This window comes from Schistocerca nitens, chromosome 10, assembly GCF_023898315.1.
Source record: "Schistocerca nitens isolate TAMUIC-IGC-003100 chromosome 10, iqSchNite1.1, whole genome shotgun sequence".
Classification (NCBI taxonomy): Eukaryota; Metazoa; Arthropoda; class Insecta; order Orthoptera; family Acrididae; genus Schistocerca; species Schistocerca nitens.
Window position 1 is genome coordinate 103,576,619 of NC_064623.1, and position 23,652 is coordinate 103,600,270.

Here is a 23,652-nt window from a genome sequence, read left to right on the forward strand (position 1 = left end):
CTGCGGTGGAGGGCCATAAGAAGAATGGAAGCAGGACAGTCACAAACTGATGTGGCCCGAAGGCTTAATGTGAAGCGTTCTGTTGTTTCTAGGATGTGGCGATAGTTTATACAGACCAAACCTGTATCCCAGAGACCAGGGGATGGCCGACTACGTGTGATATCAAAAGGAGAGGACCATTATTTGGCCATAAGAGCACTACGGTAGCACCTTAGTATTGCATGGGAACTGGTATCTGACTTCGTAGCATCCACTGGAGGTGTTGTATCGAGACAAACGGCGTACAGTAGGCTTCGGCAGAGTAGCCTTTATTGGCGGGGACCTTCTGTAACTGTATCTCTGGTTCGTCTACTCAAAAGGGCACATCTAGAGTGGAGTCGTCATATGCCATCTCGACGGTCGAACATTGCGCCAATGTTCTTTTCGCAGGTGAGTCTCGATTTTGTCTGGAGAGTGATTCTCGACGCATTCACATCTGGAGGTCACGTGGAACACTATTTCGAAATACAAACGTTTGGCTAGAGACACGTGATGCATCTCTCCACGCTGCCCTATCTAGAGCACGTCTCTTCGTCTCTGCATAACTATTGCAACCTACCATCAGAAAATACATCAAAAACATTTTTTTTCATTAGACTGTCACATATAACTCTTTTTCTTAAATGCTTTTCATATTATAGCCAGTGTGTACTTTCTATTGTTCTGCACTGGCCATCATCAATTATTTTCTGCCCAAATTACATAGCTAGTTTACTATTTTAGGGTTTATTTCCTAATCTACCTAATTTCATCATTACTTCGGTAAATCTGATTACATTCTGTTACCCTTACTTTATTTTTGTTCATGTCCGTCTTATAACCTTTCTGCAAGACATTATCCATCCAGATCAAGTGCTCGTACAGTACCAGCGTTGTTGTACCCTTGTTCTTTCTACTCACTGAACTTTAATTCCTTCTCCAACTATTCTTTTGTTTCCTTTACTGCTCACTATGTATACGGATTGAATAATATCGAGGATAGGCTACAGCCCTGTATCACTCCCTTCTCAATCTGCTCCTCATTCACGTTTTTCGACTCATGTACTTGCAGTTTTGTTACCGTACATGTTGTGTATAACCTCTCATTCTCTGTATTTTATTTCTGTTATGCTCAGAATTTTTTTTTAAATTAACAAGACTCACTATCGCAGAATAATATGTTTGCAAACGCACTGTTCGCTAGCACCACCAACCACCCGCCCTTGCGACCATTGTAACATCTCCACTATACATACAGGGTGTCTCAAGCCTTTTGGGTCAAATTGAAACAGAAGCGATTCTATTGAGATAGGAAACCAATGATCGGAAACGCTCATTTATTGTGTTATGAACTCACGGAGAACGCGCCATAACAATAACCTAGCTCATAGTAACTGTTCAAAAAGCATGCATGGCAACGGAGGAAAAATTCCACCGCACTGTCCCAAAGTTCGTAGGAGACAAGCAGGTCTTCATCTACAGTATATCTGCGGAGGCTTCATACATCACTGCCTTAACATAGCCCCAGAGGAAAAACGTAGAGAGGTTTGAGATCCGGCAATTGTGCTGGGAGTGGGACAGCATATTTGCTTCTAATCCAGCTGTAGTGTGTCCGTACGTGTCGCTCGCAGATGTTAACGTCGGAGTGGGCTGCTGCACCGTCGTACTGAACTGACATCCTTTCACGGGCAACAAGAGTATAGCCTGGCATGCACCGTTGCAATAAATATATTGAAAGTGGCTGTCGTCACTTAGAACGATCACAGTGAACTACGATGTTGTTGCGTGATGTACGCTGTGTTTGCCATTAACACAATAGGCATACACATTTCCGATCACTGGTTCCGTATGTCAATATAATCCTTCCAAAAAATCCTAGACCACCAAACGGCTTCGCAAATACCGTTTACACGCCCCATTTCACATTGCTTCATGTGTTACCTGTAATGATTTCTCATTTAGCTTACTGAAAATATCTGCAGGGTTTCAGTCCTTATACATGTTAAGCCCACACCATTCGTGTCCTGCCGCACGGTATTAGCCGAGCGGTCTGGGGCGCTGCAGTCATGGACTGTGCGGCTGATCCCGGCGGAGGTTCGAGTCCTCCCTCGGGCATGGGTGTGTGTGCGTTTGTCCAAAGGATAATTTAGGTTAAGTAGTGTGTAAGCTTAGGGACTGATGAGCTTAGCAGTTAAGTCCCATAAGATTTCACACACATTTGAACATTTTTCCTGATTTCCTGTAAGCACGAATCCGGGAAACTGTACGACATGATATCTATAATTAATAAATGCCGTGTCAATGAGAGATCCGTGCTTTACCACCATCTCCAGCTCAAAAGTTAAACTAACAATGTTACTGCCGTTAGTTTGGATGCCTATGCAGCCATCCCCGTAAAAAGGCTTTTTTACAAGATCAGTGTAGAGGTTGGTTCTTATTAACGTTGGAAAACAACCGAAGCGACGCATATGACGCTGTACAAGTAATTTAAGACAAACGGGGCCGCAAATGTCGGGAAATACCCCAAAAGTGTGTGACGAACATTGGACATATCATCAGATGTCGTACCTCGCTGCAGTGGCTGGGCTATAGGTCTGTCGCACCCGATCATCCCAACCCAAATATTCACGTCGGTGTGACTCCAGGCCCACGGGCACGACCTAAGCGCGTAGGACGCAGAGTTCCAGTCTTGCGCGTGGCAGGCAGTATTCGATTGCACTGCGTTGAATAATTGTGTGTTTACATTTTACTATGTCATATGCCGGTCTCCGGTCTCCACTGGTTGACTGCAAAGGACAGTACGATAGAAACCTAGCGTATTCCGTCACTAGTAAGTGAGGTTCAAATGGCTCTGAGCACTATGCGACTTAACTTCTGAGGTCATCAGTCCCCTAGAACTTAGAACTAACTAAACCTAACTAACCTAAGGACATCACACACATCCATGCCCGAGGCGGGATTCGAACCTGCGACGTTGCGGTCGCTCGGTTCCAGACTGTAGCGCCCAGAACCGCACGGTAGTAAGTGAGTATAGGCTTTATAACTGCGTCGCTACCAGTAAATGGCCTACGTTTTCTTTACTAAATAAAGTCCGTAAGCAAAAACAGAAGGGGCCAAAGTAAAGAAACACATGATAAGAAGAGCTTTTGCTTGGTTACAGTGAAGATGATGAGGATCAATACCCATACTCCTTGACAGAGCGTAGGGGAGCGATGCGAGAGAGCCGCACCGCCGTACTTGGCAAGGTCCTACTGGACGTGGTTTGCCACTACCTTTTCCGGCCGTAATTCGGATGAATGATGATGACGAAGTCGATACAACAACACCCAGTCATCTCGAGGCAGGTGAAAGTCTCTGATCCCACCGGGAATCGAACCTGGGATCCGGTGATCGGAAAGCGAGAACGCTACCGTGAGACCACGAGCTTACAGTGAGGATAATTATTCTGAAACTTCTACATTTACAACAGATCACAATGACGAAACGTTTTCTAAAAAACAGCAGCCCCGTAGAGCTACGCGCAGCATTCTCCCCTACCAGCGAGGGTAGGATGGTTGTGGGATCAACAGGCTCATCCGCTTAACATGTACGTCACCTGGTGACGTCACATATTCAACATTGCCATCCATTATGGAGTACTTCTCGAGATTTACGGTCCCATGTGTCTCCTATTAAATTACTGGTCTCAGCGCCATCTAGGTCACTTTGAGTTTCTTTTTAGATACTAATAACAGTCTCTCTGTACATCTTCCACCAATATTTCTAACTTGTAGAATTCCGGTCTGATTTCTACGCAGGAAACTGTTATTCATTTTAATACCCAAAGATGTTTTGCAAAATTTCCGCCATTTGCTGTTGTTGTTGTGGTCTTCAGTCCTGAGACTGGTTTGATGCAGCTCTCCATGCTACTCTATCCTGTGCAAGCTTCTTCATCTCCCAGTACCTACTGCAACCTACATCCTTCTGAATCTGTTTAGTATATTCATCTCTTGGTCTCCCTCTACGATTTTTACCCTCCACGCTGCCCTCCAATGCTAAATTTGTGATCCCTTGATGCCTCAAAACATGTCCTACCAACCGATCCCTTCTTCTAGTCAAGTTGTGCCACAAACTTCTCTTCTCCCCAATCCTATTCAATACCTCCTCATTAGTTACGTGATCTACCCACCTTATCTTCAGCATTCTTCTGTAACACCACATTTCGAAAGTTTCTATTCTCTTCTTGTCCAAACTGGTTATCGTCCATGTTTCACTTCCATACATGGCTACACCCCATACAAATACTTTCAGAAACGACTTCCTGACACTTAAATCTATACTCGATGTATTAATTTTCATTAAATATCTCTATTCCGGTTTGGGAAACGTAAATACGTTTAAAGAAATAATTTTTACGACAAAAATTTTACGTCTATTGTGTTTATTGTCTTGCTGTACAGGAAGTTAGATATTACGAGGGCTATTCCGAAAGTAAGGTCCGATAGGTCGCGAAATGGAAACCACGGTAAAAATCAAAAATGTTTTATTTGCAACAGTTAGATACACCTTGCAGCTACTTATCTCCATAGTCGCCGACCCGACTTAGACGTGTATCGTAGCGTTGTACCAACTTTCCCATACCCTCGCTATAGAAGGCAGCCGCCAGTGCTCTCCGCCAATTCTCTACGCTGGCCTACGGCTCGTTGTCTTGATGTTGTCTTCATAACCAGCGGTTCATGTGACCAGGGCTGAAACTCAGAGGGAGACAATTACGGGCTGTATTGTGGGTACTCTCACATTTCCATTTGAAAACGATGCAGGAGCATCTTCATTGCCCCTGCAGAATGCGGCTGAGAATTGTCTTGAAGACGAAACAGCACGACAGTTATGTAATGTTAGCTGCATAGCTTCAGGGGAAATTTCTCACCAGGCCCCCGTACTTGGCGGCAGACACTATTTTCTAGACATCTTTACGCACTCACTGCGAGCTCAGAAATGAGAAGAGCGACGTGATGCTAACTGGGGTTATACTAGAGACACTACCCAACACATCTGTGCAAAGCTTTATCGGATTTTCATAGTCGTTTCCATTTCGTGACCGATCGGACCTTACTTTCGGAATAGCCCTCGTACATTTATAGATGGAATGACTTGTTGAGTCGCCATCTGGCTCACAATAACTTCTTTCGTTACAGATAACAAGATATAATATTAATAAAAAAGAATTTTCTAATTAATATTGTAGCTTGTCATCTGTAGCGAAAGAAGTTATTGTAAGGCCAGATGGCGACTCAACAAGTCAATGTACCTATAAATGTAATTTGGCGTCGAGGAAGTACATACACGGTATCGTTAACTCGTCAAGTAACTTCGAAATAATTAATAACTAATGACAAGGTATAAAATATGAACTTCAAAATTTTCCGGAGAGATGAATATTCAAAAAAGTTTAAGGGTTTGCCCTCGGAGTCTTTCGCGACGGGATAAATGAATAAAACGTTCTTGGTTTTCAAGCCTCGTCAATTCGAATGAAATACTGGAGCTTTCGATTACCATCTCCGCCATCGTCATCAGGAGTTCGCTGACAGACTGAAGTCAGTGAACTCATGACGACGATGGCGGAGATGGTAATCGAAAGCTCGAGGAATTTATTCAAATTGACGCGGCTTGAAAACCGAGAACGTTTCATTCAGGTTTATGGGTTGCTGCTGGCCGTCGTATATCTCGAGTTCTCGAAATTTCGACGGCACCTGCAAGGCATCTTCAGTATCTTCGGTTGCTCACCTGAAGATTAGCCATCGAAGATACTGAGGTTGACTTGTAGCTGCCCAGTCGAGATATCGCGAACTGCAGTTAAAGACTATCAGCAGCAAGCTACAAACTTCTTTTAATAAGATATAAAGTAACAAAAAGACGATGTTACAGCACCAAACGTTCTACGGAAGACATTAATCTCAGTAGACATAAAATTCCTTTAGGCGTGAATATTGTTTCGGTAACCACTAGGTGAAACAAGTCTGCATTTGACAGACCTGAGTGAAATTACCCACTGATGATGGGACAAGAAAGCCGTAACACTTTAGGGCGTTAAGAAGAAAAGTTGCGTGCGTAACTGGCGGGCCAGAATTTTCATGATTAAATCTGCCGACACTGCTTCTGTTACAGCATGGAAACGAAATAATGATTGATTCTAAGTGAAACAAACAGTATTGATACAGATTTGCGTACTTCTGTGTCTAATTTGTAAACCAAAAGAGTGTGCCACATCGTCCAGTCTATGCACGTAACAACGATCAGAAGTGAACTTGGCGCCTTCACACAGGAAGCTTTCGTGGAAACAAGCTGGTGATAACGCTGTGTGGGAGCATAAAGATAATGTCTTCCCCAAGCGCCGCTGGCGCCAAGGCAGCGAGGAACATTCGGAGACGGAGAAAATCTCCTGCGCATCTAGTAGTGCAGCCACGATCACGATGCTCTCGCTTTTCCACAACTTTGGTGTGCACATGTTCGGCGGTCCCACACTTGTTTAGGAGTCGCTTCCCTGGCGAACGGAACAGCAACGAAAGCCAATTAGCCGAATTTGCACACTGCTGGCGGTGTACACTAAGTGCCTGAACCTTATGCCGTGTCTGAAAATAATTCCTGCGGAAGTAAAGGAGGTCAAATTCACGCACTACAGTAGTAGAAGTGACAAGCTACTGTCGAACAGGGAAACTAAGTTACCGAAAGTATGAGGAAAGAATGTGGTCGCTAGGTGCGCCGTTTGGCGGGAGTGTAGCAGCCACACCTGGGCAGTCAGTTTGAGAGAACAGTTAGGAGAAATACCAGCAGGTTGCAGGTTAACATACAGTAGAAGATCAAAAGTATCCGGACGTATGGCTGATGTTGGTTGGTTGGTTTTGGGGAAGGAGACCAGACAGCGAGGTCATCGGTCTCATCGGATTAGGGAAGGACGGGGATGGAACTCGGCCGTGCCCTTTTGAAAGGAACCATCCCGGCATTTGCCTGGAGCGATTTAGGGAAATCACGGAAAACCTAAATCAGGATGGCCGGACGCGGGATTGAACCGTCGTCCTCCCGAATGCGACATATGGCTGAAAATGACTTACAAGTTCGGGGCACCCTCCTTCGGTAATGGTGGAAGTCAATGTGGTGTTGGCCCACCCTTAGCCTTGATGACAGCTTCCACTCTCGCAGGCATACGTTCAATCGCGTGCTGGATGGTTCCTTGAAGTATGGCAGCCCAATATTCACGGAGTGCTGCTCTGAGGAGAGGTATCGATGTCGGCCGGTGAGGCCTGGCACGAAGTCTGCGTTCCAAAACATCGCAAAGCTGTTCTATAGGATTCAGGATTAGGACACTGTGCAGGCCAGTCCATTACAGGGATGTTACTGTCGTGTAACCACTGCGCCACAGGCCGTGCGTTATGAACAGGTGCTCGATCGTGTTGCGTGCAATCGCCATCCCCGAAATGCTCTTCAACAGTGGGGAGCAAGAAGGAGCTGAAAACATAATGCTGTGATAGTGCGAAGCAAAACAACAAGCTGTGCAAGACCCTTCCATGAAAAACACGACCAAACCATAACAACGCCTCCTTCGAATTTTACTGTTGGCACTACACACGCTGGCAGATGTCTTTGATCAGGCATTCGTAATATCCACACCCCGCCATCGGATCGCCACATTGTGTGCCTCGATTGGTCACTCCACACAACGTTTTTCCACTGTTCAATCGTCGAATGTTTACGCTCCATACTCCAAGCGAAGAGCCGTTCGGCATTTACCGGCGTGATGTGTGGCTTATGAGCAGCCGCTTGACCATGAAATCCAAGTTTTCTCACCTCTCGCCTAACTCTCATAGTACTTGCAGTGGATCCTGGTGCATTTTGGAATTCCTGATGGTCAGGATAGATGTCCGCCTATTACACATTATTACCCTCTTCAACTGTCGGCGGTCTCTGTCAGTCAACAGATGAGGTCGGCCTGTACGCTTTTCTGCTGTACGTCTACCTTCACGTTTCCCATCACTATCACATCGGAAACAGTGGACCTAGGGATGTGTAGGAGTGTGGAAATCTCGCGTACAGACGTATGACACAAGTGACACCCAATCACCCGATCATGTTCGAAGTCCGTGAGTTCCGCGGGGCGCCCCATTCCTCTCTCTCTCGATCTCTAATAACTACTGAGGTCGCTGATATGGAGTACCTGGCAGTAGGTAGCAGCCCAATACACCTAACATGAAAAACGTGCGTTTTTGTCGCTGTCAGGATACTTTTGATCACGCAGTGTACTTAAGACGTGGCAGTATCGGAGCTTTAGACATGAATTCGGATTTATGAGGACTGTAGTGTCTATGGTATTTGCAGATTTCCAGAGGGCTTTGGACACAGTGGCTCCACTGCAGATTGTTAACAAAGGGCCGGGAATACCGAATACGTTCCCAGACTCGTGTGTGGCCCGACGACTTGTTAACGGGGCTTATACACCTGTGCACCTTGAGGCTAGTCGCTGTGAGATTGTGCGTGCCGCACACGCAAGTATCGTTACGCGTGTAGGTGCTTGCCACTTCCTCCACATGTTGGTGCGAGTGGTTCCATTCACACCTGTGTTCACACTGCGTGCCTCTACTTCCGTGTGGGGCAAGTTAAACAGTCGCACAACGACTGCAGGCATGGCGCATAAGCGGACCTCAAGTGATGAAACCCAATACATTGTCCTGAGGTTGAGAGATAATCACAGACAAGAGACAACGAAACTCTGTCTTGAAACTGGCAGAAATCCCAAAGAGATTTTGGTCGTATATAAAGTACACCAGCGGCAAGACGAAAACAGTATCTTCACTACACTGCGTAATAGCAACGGATATTACTGATAACAGTTCCACTAACGCAGTGTTGTGTCTACGAATCCTGCCTTCTCGGTTCTCTAGACAAACAATGAAACAACTCGTATTAATGAGTTTTATTACAACAAGAAAATTACGATACTTAACTTTGCTGGATGTGTCGCAAGCAAAGGGCGACATAAAAAATAATCTGTCTTCTTCAGAGTAGTCAAATGCAAGTCTGTGTTACGTAGAGCTGGCTAACGAAGTCAGTAACGCTGATGCTGCTATCGAAGTGCCCAACATTGAAGCTGCTATCCAAGGGGGCCCGCTATCAGTCGAGAGTGGCGCTTATGTCCTCTTCACGTAGGGGCCGCTGCTGTCAAATCAAATGTGCAAATGTGTGTGAAATCTTATGGGACTTAACTGCTAAGGTCATCAGTCCCTAAGCCTACACACTACTTAACCTAAATCGTCCTAAGGACAAACACACACACCCATGCCCGAGGGAGGACTCGAACCTCCGCCGGAACCAGCCGCACAGTCCATGACCGCAGCGCCTGAGACCGCTTTGCTAATCCCGCGCGGCGCCGCTGCTGTCACGTTGTCGTCCTGGAAAGGGGTCGGTCGGCGAGCGATTAGCTGACCATCTTCTCACAGCCGTCTCTTCTTTTTCGTTCCCGACTGGAGTGCCGGCGCTTGACCTAACGCCGTAACACGCAGAGTTACTGAATACGAGAGTGAGATTTTCACTCTGCAGCGGAGTGTGCGCTGATGCGAAACTTCCTGTCAGATTAAAACTGTGTGCCAGACCGAGACTCGAACTCGGGATCTTTGCCTTTCGCGGCCAATTGTTCTACCAGCTTTTTTTTCATATTGTTCGTTGTTGATCGTTGTGTTTGGTTGTTGCGGACGTCTCATGACATCCGGTCAAGTTCGTTGTTGATCCTTCCACTCAGTGTTTTTGTTACGGAGGCCAACCAGCTCTCTGGCCCAACACGCTGGGCTACCGTGCCGGCACCATCGGAGCTACCCAAGCACGACTCACAACTCGTCCTCTCAGCTTCAATTCTGCCAGTATCTCGTCTCCTACATTCTAAACTTCACAGAAGCTCTTCTGCGAACCTGGAGAACTAGTACTCCGGGAAGAAAGGATATTGCGGAGACATGGCTTTGCCACAGCCTGGGGGGATGTTTCCAGAATGAGATTTTCACTCTGCAGCGGAGTATGCGCTGATATGAAACTTACTGAATACTGTTTTCCGAGATTTCGCTACTAAAGAAGCCGAAGTAAATATTCCGGAATTCGAATCAAGAACGACGGCCAACATGAGTAGCATAGATTTAGATATCCTCAGCGTAGAGAAATAGTTCAAATCACTAAATAAAGACATGGCCTCTGGCCAAGACTGCATATTAGTTAGGCTCTTTTCATCAGAGTATGCTGGTACAATAGCTCCATATATAGCAATCATATACAACAGCTCGCTCATCGAAAGATTCGTACCTAGGATCTGGAAAGTTGCGCAGGTCACACCAACACTCAAGAAAGGATTTGTAGGAGTAATCCGCTGAATTACGGACTCACATCGCTTACGTCGATTTGCAGTAGGATTTGGAGTCATCAGGAGTTCGATAGTTATGACTAACCTCAAAGATGGCGATTTTTCGACAAGTAACCAAGACGGCTTTAGAAAATATAGCCTTGTGAAACACAAGTACCTCATTAGTCTCACGAAGTAATGAGTGCTATCGACAGGAAATGTCAAACTGATTCCATATTTTTAGATTTACAGAACGTTACACCGTTCTTCACGAGCGACATATAATCCAATTGCGTGCCCATAGTGTATCGTCTCTGTTGTGCGACTGGTTTCATTGTTTCCTGTCAGAATGGTTACAGTTCGTAGTAATTGACGGAACGTCATTTTCCCAACGAAGTCGTACAGGTCCTCTGCTGTTCCTCATATATACAGGGTGTTTCAAAAATGACCGGTATATTTGAAACGGCAATGAAAACTAAACGAGCAGCGATAGAAATACACCGTTTGTTGCAATATGCTTGGGACAACAGTACATTTTCAGGCAGACGAACTTTAGAAATTACAGTAGTTACAATTGTCAACAACAGATGGCGCTGCGGTCTGGGAAACTCTATAGTACGATATTTTCGACATATCCACCATGCGTAGCAATAATATGGCGTAGTCTCTGAATGAAATTACCCGAAACCTTTGACAACGTGTCTGGCGGAATGGCTTCACATGCAGATGAGATGTACTGCTTCAGCTGTTCAATTGTTTCTGGATTCTGGCGGTACACCTGGTCTTTCAAGTGTCCCCACAGAAAGAAGTCACAGGGGTTCATGTCTGGCGAATAGGGAGGCCAATCCACGCCGCCTCCTGTATGTTTCGGATAGCCCAAAGCACTCACACGATCATCGAAATATTCATTCAGGAAATTAAAGACGTCGGCCGTGCGATGTGGCCGGGCACCATCTTGCATAAACCACGAGGTGTTCGCAGTGTCGTCTAAGGCAGTTTGTACCGCCACAAATTCACGAAGAATGTCCAGATAGCGTGATGCAGTAATCGTTTCGGATCTGAAAAATGGGCCAATGATTCCTTTGGAAGAAATGGCGGCCCAGACCAGTACTTTTTGAGGATGCAGGGACGATGGGACTGCAACATGGGGCTTTTCGGTTCCCCATATGCGCCAGTTCTGTTTATTGACGAAGCCGTCCAGGTAAAAATAAGCTCCGTCAGTAAACCAAATGCTGCCCACATGCATATCGCCGTCATCAATCCTGTGCACTATATCGTTAGCGAATGTCTCTCGTGCAGCAATGGTAGCGGCGCTGAGGGGTTGCCGCGTTTGAATTTTGTATGGATAGAGGTGTACACTCTGGCGCATGAGACGATACGTGGACGTTGGCGTCATTTGGACCGCAGCTGCAACACGGCGAACGGAAACCCGAGGCCGCTGTTGGATCACCTGCTGCACTAGCTGCGCGTTGCCCTCTGTGGTTGCCGTACGCAGTCGCCCTACCTTTCCAGCACGTTCATCCGTCACGTTCCCAGTCCGTTGAAATTTTTCAAACAGATCCTTTATTGTATCGCTTTTCGGTCCTTTGGTTACATTAAACCTCCGTTGAAAACTTCGTCTTGTTGCAACAACACTGTGTTCTAGGTGGTGGAATTCCAACACCAGAAAAATCCTCTGTTCTAAGGAATAAACCATGTTGTCTACAGCACACTTGCACGTTGTGAACAGCACACGCTTACAGCAGAAAGACGACGTACAGAATGGCGCACCCATAGACTGCGTTGTCTTCTATATCTTTCACATCACTTGCAGCGCCATCTGTTGTTGAAAATTGTAACTACTGTAATTTCGAAAGTTTGTCTGCCTGAAAATGTACTGTTGTCCCAAGCATATTGCAACAAACGGTGTATTTCTATCGCTGCTCGTTTAGTTTTTATTGCCGTTTCAAATATACCGGTCATTTTTGAAACACCTTGTATAAACGGTTTACAAGGCAACGTGAGCAGCCTTCATAAATTATTTTAGGATGGTGCTGTCATTTACTGTCTTGTAAAGTTATCAGATGATTAAAACCAATTGCAAAATGAAATAGGAAAGACATCTTTAAGGTGAGAAAAGTGCTACTGACCAATAATGAAAAGTGTGAGGCCATCCTGATAAGTACTGAAAGGAGTCCATTAAACTTCGCTTACACGATAAATCACACTAACACAAGGCAGTGAATTCAATTAAATACTTCGGGATTATAACTACGAATAACATAAATGGGGACGATCATTTAGATAATATTATGGCGGGAGCACACCAAAGTTTGGGATTTATTGACAGAACACTTAAAACACTTAGAGAGCGCAGCAGGTAAGAGACAGCGTGTACAACGCTTGTCCGTCCTTTTCTAGAATATTGCTGCGCGGTGTGGCATCCGCATCAGATATAATTGCCGGCGAACATCGCATATGTTCAGATAAGGGCAGCTCGTTTTGCATTATCGCGAAATAGGGTGCAGAGTGCCACGGATGTGACACACGAATTGAGCTGGCAGTCATTAAAACAAAGGCGTTTTTCGTCGCGGCAGGATGTTTTCACGAAACCCTCCAGCCGGAGGTTCGAGTCCTCCCTCGGGCATGGGTGTGTGTGTTGTCCTTAGCGTAAGTTAGTTTAAGTAGTGTGTAAGTAAAGGGACCGATGACAGCAGTTTGGTCCCTTAGGAATCCACATAAATCTGAACATTTTTATTTTTGCATTTTAATCACCCACTTTCTCCTCCGAATGCGAAAATATTTTGTTGATTAGCAACAGCATAGGGAGAAATGATCATCATAATACACTCCTGGAAATGGAAAAAAGAACACATTGACACCGGTGTGTCAGACCCACCATACTTGCTCCGGACACTGCGAGAGGGCTGTACAAGCAATGATCACACGCACGGCACAGCGGACACACCAGGAACCGCGGTGTTGGCCGTCGAATGGCGCTAGCTGCGCAGCATTTGTGCACCGCCGCTGTCAGTGTCAGCCAGTTTGCCGTGGCATACGGAGCTCCATCGCAGTCTTTAACACTGGTAGCATGCCGCGACAGCGTGGACGTGAACCGTATGTGCAGTTGACGGACTTTGAGCGAGGGCGTATAGTGGGCATGCGGGAGGCCGGGTGGACGTACCGCCGAATTGCTCAACACGTGGGGCGTGAGGTCTCCACAGTACATGGATGTTGTCGCCAGTGGTCGGCGGAAGGTGCACGTGCCCGTCGACCTGGGACCGGACCGCAGCGACGCACGGATGCACGCCAAGACCGTAGGATCCTACGCAGTGCCGTAGGGGACCGCACCGCCACTTCCCAGCAAATTAGGGACACTGTTGCTCCTGGGGTATCGGCGAGGACCATTCGCAACCGTCTCCATGAAGCTGGGCTACGGTCCCGCACACCGTTAGGCCGTCTTCCGCTCACGCCCCAACATCGTGCAGCCCGTCTCCAGTGGTGTCGCGACAGGCGTGAATGGAGGGACGAATGGAGACGTGTCGTCTTCAGCGATGAGAGTCGCTTCTGCCTTGGTGCCAATGATGCTCGTATGCGTATTTGGCGCCGTGCAGGTGAGCGCCACAATCAGGACTGCATACGACCGAGGCACACAGGGCCAACACCCGGCATCATGGTGTGGGGAGCGATCTCCTACACTGGCCGTACACCACTGGTGATCGTCGAGGGGACACTGAATAGTGCACGGTACATCCAAACCGTCATCGAACCCATCGTTCTACCATTCCTAGACCGGCAAGGGAACTTGCTGTTCCAACAGGACAATGCACGTCCGCATGTATCCTGTGCCACCCAACGTGCTCTTGAAGGTGTAAGTCAACTACCCTGGCCAGCAAGATCTCCGGATCTGTCCCCCATTGAGCATGTTTGGGACTGGATGAAGCGTCGTCTCACGCGGTCTGCACGTCCAGCACGAACGCTGGTCCAACTGAGGCGCCAGGTGGGAATGGCATGGCAAGCCGTTCCACAGGACTACATCCAGCATCTCTACGATCGTCTCCATGGGAGAATAGCAGCCTGCATTGCTGCGAAAGGTGGATATACACTGTACTAGTGCCGACATTGTGCATGCTCTGTTGCCTGTGTGTATGTGCCTGTGGTTCTGTCAGTGTGATCATGTGATGTATCTGACCCCAGGAATGTGTCAATAAAGTTTCCCCTTCCTGGGACAATGAATTCACGGTGTTCTTATTTCAATTTCCAGGAGTGTAAAATAAATCAGAGCTCTTACGGAAAGGTTTAAGTTTTCGTTTTTGCCGCGCGCTTTTCGTGAATGGAACGGCGGAGAAACAGATTGAAGGTGGTTCGATGATCTCTGTGCAAGGCACTTAAATGTGAATTGCTGGGTAATCAAGTCGACGTAGATGGAGATGAAGACGTAGATGTAGAAGTAGAAGGTTATCGTCAAGAGTGCTCCATGGAAGTGTGAGAGACCGCTGTTATTCATTATATATGTACATGATTTGACGGATAAACTGAGGATCAGTGCGCTGCGGTTTGCTACTCGTGTTGTGGTGTACACGAAAGTGTGGTTGTTGAGTGACTTTACAAAGGAACGTGGTGACTTAGACACAGTTTCTATTCGGAGTGATGAATTACACCTTGCTCTAAATGTAGAGAAACATATGTTAAAGCAGATGTGTAGGAAAACAACCCTATAATACAGTAAGATCGGTGAGCTGTTTGACACAGTCACGTCGGTTAAGGATCTGGGCGTGACGTCGCGAAGCGATATGGACTGGAGCGAGCACGTAAAGACGATAGTACGGAGCGTAAATGGTGCACTTCGGTTTATCGGGAGAACTTTAGAAAACTTTATCCCATCTCTAAAGAATCCGCGTATAGAACATTTTAGTGCAACCCATTTTTGAAAACTGATAGTGTGTTTGGAATTACCACCAGATCAGATTAAAGTAAGGCATCGAAGTAGTTCAAAAGTCTGCTGCTAGATTTGTTATAGGTAGGTTCGGTGAACACGCGAATATTACCGACTTTCTAGAGGGAAGGGGATGTTCTTTTTTTCTACGGAACATAGTTCAAAAAATTTAGAGAAACCGAAATTGTGGGTGACTGAAGAATGATTCTACGATCGCAGACGAACACTTCGCGAATACAAGATGACAGAAATTAGGACTCGTACCCAAGACATAGATCTACACATTCGCTTTTTCGCTCGCTCCATTTGTGACTACGGAATGATAACAGTGGAAAGTACCCTCAGCGATGCATGGAATGGTAGCTTGATGATTACTAGTCTAGAGGTAGCTGCAGAGTTGCAGCATCCTAGAGGCTATGTTCTCACAGATATAAACCGTAGCACACGACGACACGTCGCCATACCAACACGGGACATTAAATGTACACGAAGGCCACCGCGAATTGTTACGTATTTAACTGACACGCGGAGAGTGTTACATACACACTGAGAAACTTTCATAGAACAGATACCAGCTATCATGCTGAGCATTACTTACGAAGCTCCATGAGCCGTTTTAAGAGGCGAATCCACATTTATTAGAAATATGAATGTGCCTCTATACACGGTCTTTCAAAGTACGACCAAAAGACTTCGAGGGGATGCAGAAGGTGTCTTACGGAATGGGATGAGGATAGAAAACCGTGTCGCAAAACATCATCCAACTAAGCTACAGTGCTTCGAAGCTATAAGCGCTGGAGGATATACACTGAACAGCCAAAGAAACTGGTACAGCTGCCTAATATCGTGTACGGCCGCCGACAGCACGAAAAAGTGCCGCAAAACGACATAGCATGAACTCTACCAACGCCTGACGTATTACTGGCGGGAACTGACACCACGATTCCTGCAGCGCTGTCCATAAATCCGCAAGAGTGCGGCGGGGTGGAGAACTCTTCTGAACAGCACGTTCCAACGAATCCCAGATATGCTCAATAATGTTCATGTCTCTGGACTCTGGTGGCCAGCGGAAGTGTTTAAAATCAGGTGTTCCTGTAGGCACTCTGTAGCAATTCGCACGTGTGGCGTGTCGCATTGTCCTGTTGGAATTGCCTAAGTCCGTCTGAATACACAATGGACATGAATGAATGCAGGTGATCAGACAAGATGCTTACGAACGTGTCACCTGTCACAGTCGTATCTACACGTATCGGGGTCTCGTATCACTCCAACTGCACACGCCCCAAACCATTACAGAGCCTCTACCAGTTTGAACTGTCCCCTGCTGACCTGCATGGTCAATGGATTCATGAGATTGTCTCCATACCCGCGCACGACCATGCGCTCGATGAAATTTTAATCGATTCAAATCCGACCACGCAACTTACTTCCCGTCATCAATGTCGGTGTGGATAGGCCCAGGCGAGGCCTGCAGTCATAAAGGGTACACAAGCGGGCCGTCGGCTCCGAAAGCCCATATCGATGATGTTTCATTGAACTGTTTTCTTCTGTCATCGTTGGTCCCGTTTTCCGGTCGCAACGATGTAGGAGATTTGATGTTTTACCGGATTCCTGATATTCACGTACACTCGTGAAATGTTTGTAGGGGAAAACCCCTTCATCGCTACCTCGGAAATGTTGTATCCCATCGCTCGTTCACCGACTATAACACCACGTTCAAATCACTTAAATCTTGATAAACTGCCACTGTAGCAGCAGTAACCGATCTACAGCTTCGGCTGACATTTGTCTTATATAGACGTTGCCGACCGCAGCGCCGTAATCTTCCTGTTTACATATCTCTGTATTTGAATACGCATGCCCGTACCAGTTTCTTTGGGGCTTCAATATGACGTTGGAGGCACACTGATTGAATCCATTATTCAGTCATCGCCCGTGGTACTGCTGTTGTTAAGGTTGTAAGGTAGGAAACTTTTTGAGGTAGTAGTATGAACCGAAATAAGAAAAAAACCTTTGTTAATAAATGTTGTTGTTATTATTGTTGTGGTCTTCAGTCCTGAGACTGGTTTGATGCAGCTCTCCATGCTACTCTATCCTGTGCAAGCTCCTTCATCTCCCGGTACCTACTGCAGCCTACATCCTTCTGAATCTGCTTAGTGTATCCATCTCTTGGTCTCCCTCAACGATTTTTACCCTCCACGCTGACCGCCAATGCTAAATTTGTGATCCCTTGATGTCTCAGAACATGTCCTACCAACCGATCCCTTCTTCTAGTCACGTTGTGCCACAAACATCTCTTCTCCCCAATCCTATTCAATACCTCCTTATTAATTACGTGATCTACCCACCTAATCTTCAACATTCTTCTGTAGCACCACATTTCGAAAGCTTCTATTCTCTTCTTGTCCAAACTATTTATCGTCCATGTTTCACTTCCATACATGGCTACACTCCATACAAATACTTTCAGAAACGACTTCCTGACACTTAAATCTATATTCGATGTCAACAAATTTCTCTTCTTCAGAAACGCTTTCCTTGCCATTGCCAGTCTACATTTTATATCCTCTCTACTTCGACCATCATCAGTTATTTTGCCCCCCAAATTGCAAAACTCCTTTACTACTTTAAGTGTCTCATTTCCTAATCTAATTCCCTCAGCATCACCCGACTTAATTCGACTACATTCCATTATCCTCGTTTTGCTTTTGTTGATGTTCATCTTATATCCTCCTTTCAAGACTCTGTTCATTCCGTTCAACTGCTCTTCCAAGTCCTTTGCCGTCTCTGACAGAATTACAATGTCATCGGCAAACCTCAAAGTTTTTATTTCTTCTCCCTGGATTTTAATACCTACTCCAAATTTTTCTTTTGTTTCCTTCACTGCTTGCTCAATATACAGATTGAATAACATCGGGGAGAGGCTACAATCCTGTCTCACTCCCCTCCCAACCACTGCTTCCCTTTCATGTTCCTAGACTCTTGTAACTACGATCTGGTTTCTGTACAAATTGTAAATAGCCTTTCGCTCCCTGTATTTTACTCCTGTCACCTTTAAATTTTGAAAGAAAGTATTCCAGTCAATAAATAAGGGCTCTACAATGAATAGACCTTCAGACGAAGACATGTGCCTCATAGATCTGTAGGCATGCGTTTTAGAGCGCATGTTTACTTGGCTATTTTGCTTGTTTTGGTTCATACTACTGCCTCTGAAAGGTGCCTCCCTACAATAATAGCGAAACGCTTCGGGTTCGTGTATTCCACCCGCTTATAACTTTCGAATTGTTCGCTTACGGAGCAGGGTCCCTTACCTCAGACTGATAGATTTATCCTGCTGCAACATCGCTAATACTCTGTATCATCATCATGGAATCAACCTGTATATGGAAACGTTTTTAGCACCTGTAACGTCGACGTTCTGCAGCCTAGCTGCGTGACGTTTCTGGACACTGGTTCCTATCCTCATTTTGTTCCTCGAGGCGTCTTCTAAATCCCTTCGAAGTATGTCTGCGAAATTTTGAAACTCCCTGTACGTATGTACGAGCGTGAATGTATGTTCTACAACTACTACCAAACCACTAGACCGATCTCATCCATACTTGTTGCATATCTCACTTACTCTTTGGAGAGAATCGCTGTTGGGGTGAGAACCACCTACATAGTATACACTCCTGGAAAGGAAAAAAGAACACATTGGCACCGGTGTGTCAGACCCACCATACTTGCTCCGGACACTGCGAGAGGGCTGTACAAGCAATGATCACACGCACGGCACAGCGGACACACCAGGAACCGCGGTGTTGGCCGTCGAGTGGCGCTAGCTGCGCAGCATTTGTGCACCGCCGCCGTCAGTGTCAGCCAGTTTGCCGTGGCATACGGAGCTCCATCGCAGTCTTTAACACTGGTAGCATGCCGCGACAGCGTGGACGTGAACCGTATGTGCAGTTGACGGACTTTGAGCGAGGGCGTATAGTGGGCATGCGGGAGGCCGGGTGGACGTACCGCCGAATTGCTCAACACGTGGGGCGTGAGGTCTCCACAGTACATGGATGTTGTCGCCAGTGGTCGGCGGAAGGTGCACGTGCCCGTCGACCTGGGACCGGACCGCAGCGACGCACGGATGCACGCCAAGACCGTAGGATCCTACGCAGTGCCGTAGGGGACCGCACCGCCACTTCCCAGCAAATTAGGGACACTGTTGCTCCTGGGGTATCGGCGAGGACCATTCGCAACCGTCTCCATGAAGCTGGGCTACGGTCCCGCACACCGTTAGGCCGTCTTCCGCTCACGCCCCAACATCGTGCAGCCCGCCTCCAGTGGTGTCGCGACAGGCGTGAATGGAGGGACGAATGGAGACGTGTCGTCTTCAGCGATGAGAGTTGCTTCTGCCTTGGTGCCAATGATGGTCGTATGCGGGTTTGGCGCCGTGCAGGTGAGCGCCACAATCAGGACTGCATACGACCGAGGCACACAGGGCCAACACCCGGCATCATGGTGTGGGGAGCGATCTCCTACACTGGCCGTACACCACTGGTGATCGTCGAGGGGACACTGAATAGTGCACGGTACATCCAAACCGTCATCGAACCCATCGTTCTACCATTCCTAGACCGGCAAGGGAACTTGCTGTTCCAACAGGACAATGCACGTCCGCATGTATCCCGTGCCACCCAACGTGCTCTAGAAGGTGTAAGTCAACTACCCTGGCCAGCAAGATCTCCGGATCTGTCCCCCATTGAGCATGTTTGGGACTGGATGAAGCGTCGTCTCACGCGGTCTGCACGTCCAGCACGAACGCTGGTCCAACTGAGGCGCCAGGTGGAGATGGCATGGCAAGCCGTTCCACAGGACTACATCCAGCATCTCTACGATCGTCTCCATGGGAGAATAGCAGCCTGCATTGCTGCGAAAGGTGGATATACACTGTACTAGTGCCGACATTGTGCATGCTCTGTTGCCTGTGTGTATGTGCCTGTGGTTCTGTCAGTGTGATCATGTGATGTATCTGACCCCAGGAATGTGTCAATAAAGTTTCCCCTTACTGGGACAATGAATTCACGGTGTTCTTATTTCAATTTCCAGGAGTGTATAAAGCGATGTAGCTCATATCCATACTTTATTCGTCCAATATTTGGGAATGAGAGCATTTAGTAACGTGCAACAGACTTTACACGTCATTTCAACCGTTTACTAAACTTTTCCTCGATGACAACCCTCACCAAATGATGAAAGGATAAAAGTATGTCCCTTACTATAGTTTCATTGTTCATGCAGTAAAACTGTCACATTAAGCATGGCGTTTTAATTTATTACTTCCCTATTACTAACTGTATTCGCGGGACACTTTTGGGACAGTATTCACACATACCACTGATTATTCAAGCAAAATTATATCATTGTACGACACGTAGTTCTGGAGACATGACATCATAAACACTGAGAAGCGTGGAAATCTGCCGTATCAGAAGCTTCGAATTATTGCTTCGTTGTTGCTAACTCTATTCGCAACTCATTCCGCAGTGGGTATCCACATATGGCGCTCAATGTACGTACAAAAACATAACATTGTACGACTCATAGTTCAGAAGATATCACGTCGAATTCCGAAAATCATGAAAATCTGCCCCATCATGCATGACATTTTAATTTATTACTTCTTTACTACTTACCCCACTTGCGACACGTCTTGCCAAATTCCCATTTATCACGAAATGTACTAGAAAATTTATAGCATCGATCCTCGAATATGGTACCGTTCAAAACAAGTCCATACTAATTTCTCTGTTCACCTCTAAATAAAGTTAAAACTCAGAAGAAATTGGTAGAGGTACATGAATACGCTGTCTTCCACATAAAGAGTGTTACGATTTCTCTCTTCACGTTTTCCCAACTACAGCACTGAAGTTACAACTCAATAAAAAATTCATGCTGCCCTTGATCTACATATATACGAGTATTTTAGAATTTCACTTAGCTGATGGAAGCAGTTTAGATATTCATATACATTGCCATTAAACTGAGGTTCATTTGTATTTATCTTTTTCCGTCTCACCTTCTACAACACCAAAATGAAACCGCAGTAAACTGGCAACTGCTCGTGTAGCGTAGCGCGCAGTGCGGTAACCTGCGATACAGGGAGTGCGTCATGTCCGCTTCGAATTCAGGATGCTGTTTTACGACCTTGGACTCACGCGCCAGGTTTTTAGGCGGTCTCCCACGCGCGTTTAAACAAATGCTAGGCTGGTACGCATATTCTACGTCAGTGACTACGGTACGCAAGACACACAACAAAGAGAACACGACTTCGCTCCCTTAGATCACCTTGACGACTGTGGTGTCAGGAAAGGGCACCTGGCCGAAATTTAAATACATTTCTTTTATTTCACGTCTGTGTTCACAAATTTGTAGGTCCTCGGAGTATGGAGGCGAAATAAAAGAAATTTATTCTACATTTTCGGGTCACTGTTCCATTCGCGAGGTTAACGCAACTTGTGAAATAAAGTCAAATAATAAAACAAATCCTGATACAGCAGACCTATACTAGTCGCGCTAGGGAGAAGAAGAGGAGGAAAAGAAAAAAAATTGGCACGTATTGAGAGAAAATAGTAAATATTTCAAATTTTATACATCGTTCGTTGCACATAATGTACCCAAAGATTGTGAAAGTAGACTCTCAATTGGAAGAAGTTTCGATGTTCAAATGTGCTGCCATCCACCTGAAGAACGGATATTTCTGTTGGTGTTTCACCAGCAATAAAACGGACATTAAAATATAAAACGTAAAGCGGTAAATACCGATGAAGAAAATATTTTCTCTATCTTTTTGCACCATTTTTTCGCTCTTTATCTACATAAACAGTCCGACTGAATTAACAGTTGGAAGAGATATTGATCTTCGAGTCCACTGCTATCCACACGAAGTCACTTCCAATTTCTCTGTTTGCCTTTCCCCACCTACAGTACGCAAATTAAAAATACGTGAACTAGTATGGACTGAGTAAAAAACTGCTGTTTCACACTTTTTTGCTTCAGTTGCAGCCGTCTACCTACGCGAATACTGTTACTGTATTTAAGTCTGCTGTTACAAAAGATCTCGATTGAATACACTGCCATTCATAGGAAGTCACTTCAAATTTCTATGTTCACTTTTCACTAGCTACAGCACTCAAATAGGTAAATCCATAAAAAAGAAACGTTCGGAAACTTGCGAGTATGGCTCACGCGCCGAGGGTTCCGCACAAAGTTCATCTATTTTCGGAATCGATCGTTTCAACGATTTTAACCTATTATGGATGACAATACTGGCAAGATATCAGTATATTGACGTAAATGATCGTATGTTTTGATTGCATTGATGTAGAAGTTCAGCTTTTTTACACTGCCAAGAGCCATGACAAGTCAACTCGTTCCCGAGAAAAAGGGATCTTAACAGACTGACGAACACTCAGACAACAAATGACACAGAAATAATAATTTTTCGTGTGGTAGAATTACAAACTAACAACTTCCTGATTTTTATTTTTTATTTTTTGGTTGGTTCTGCTATGGAACCTTGCTTCTTGCCAAGTTTTATGGTTCTAGGTCAACTGGTTCAAATGGCTCTGAGCACTATGGGACTTAACATCTGAGGTCATCAGTCCCCTAGAATTTAGAACTACTTAAACCTAACTAACCTAAAGACATCACACGCATCCATGGCCGAGGCAGGATTCGAACCTGCGATCGTAGCGGTCGCGCGGTTCCAGACTGAAGTGCTTAGAACCGCTCGGTCACAGAGGCCGGCTAGGTCAACTGGAAGCACGTTATAAGTTTTGATGACTGAGTTATGGAGCAACAAAATATGTGACATAAATGACCGTACCTTTTGATTGAGTTTAGAAGCTTAACTTTTCTTCACCAGCAAGGGACCATAGTTTTAACTTCACCTGTCTACCTAAACCTGAGAAAAAAAGGTCTTAACAAACGTACAGACAAACAGTCGGATAACTAATGAAAAAAATTCATGTGATACAGCTACAAATTAAAATTTTCGGATTTTTTTTCCGTTACCAGCTTCTTGCCATATTTCATGTTCCCAGGTCGACGGCAAGTGTCCTATAGGTTTTAAAGAGTTAGTTTATGAGTATCAAAATACGTAAATGGCTATATCTTTTGGCTGCATTGGCTAAGAACGTTAACGCTTTTACACCACGAAAGGTCCATAGACCTCGATACGTGACCTTGATACCTCAGGCCATTCTTGTGTTGCAGAAGAGGTGTCTTCACGAACAGACAGATAATTTTTCGTGCGATATGACTACAAATTAAAAATATCGCTGTGAAATCTTGCTTTTTGGCAAATTTCATGATTCCAGGTCAACGGGAAGTA

The 23,652-nt window shown here is 45.8% G+C and overlaps 1 protein-coding gene across 2 annotated transcripts in view; it reads right to left on the bottom strand.

Annotated features, from left to right (window-relative positions):
• The window catches only part of LOC126210221 (connectin-like), an 802,365-nt gene that overhangs the window by 417,878 nt on the left and 360,835 nt on the right, over positions 1–23,652 (bottom strand). The gene's annotated exons all lie outside the window — the stretch shown is intronic.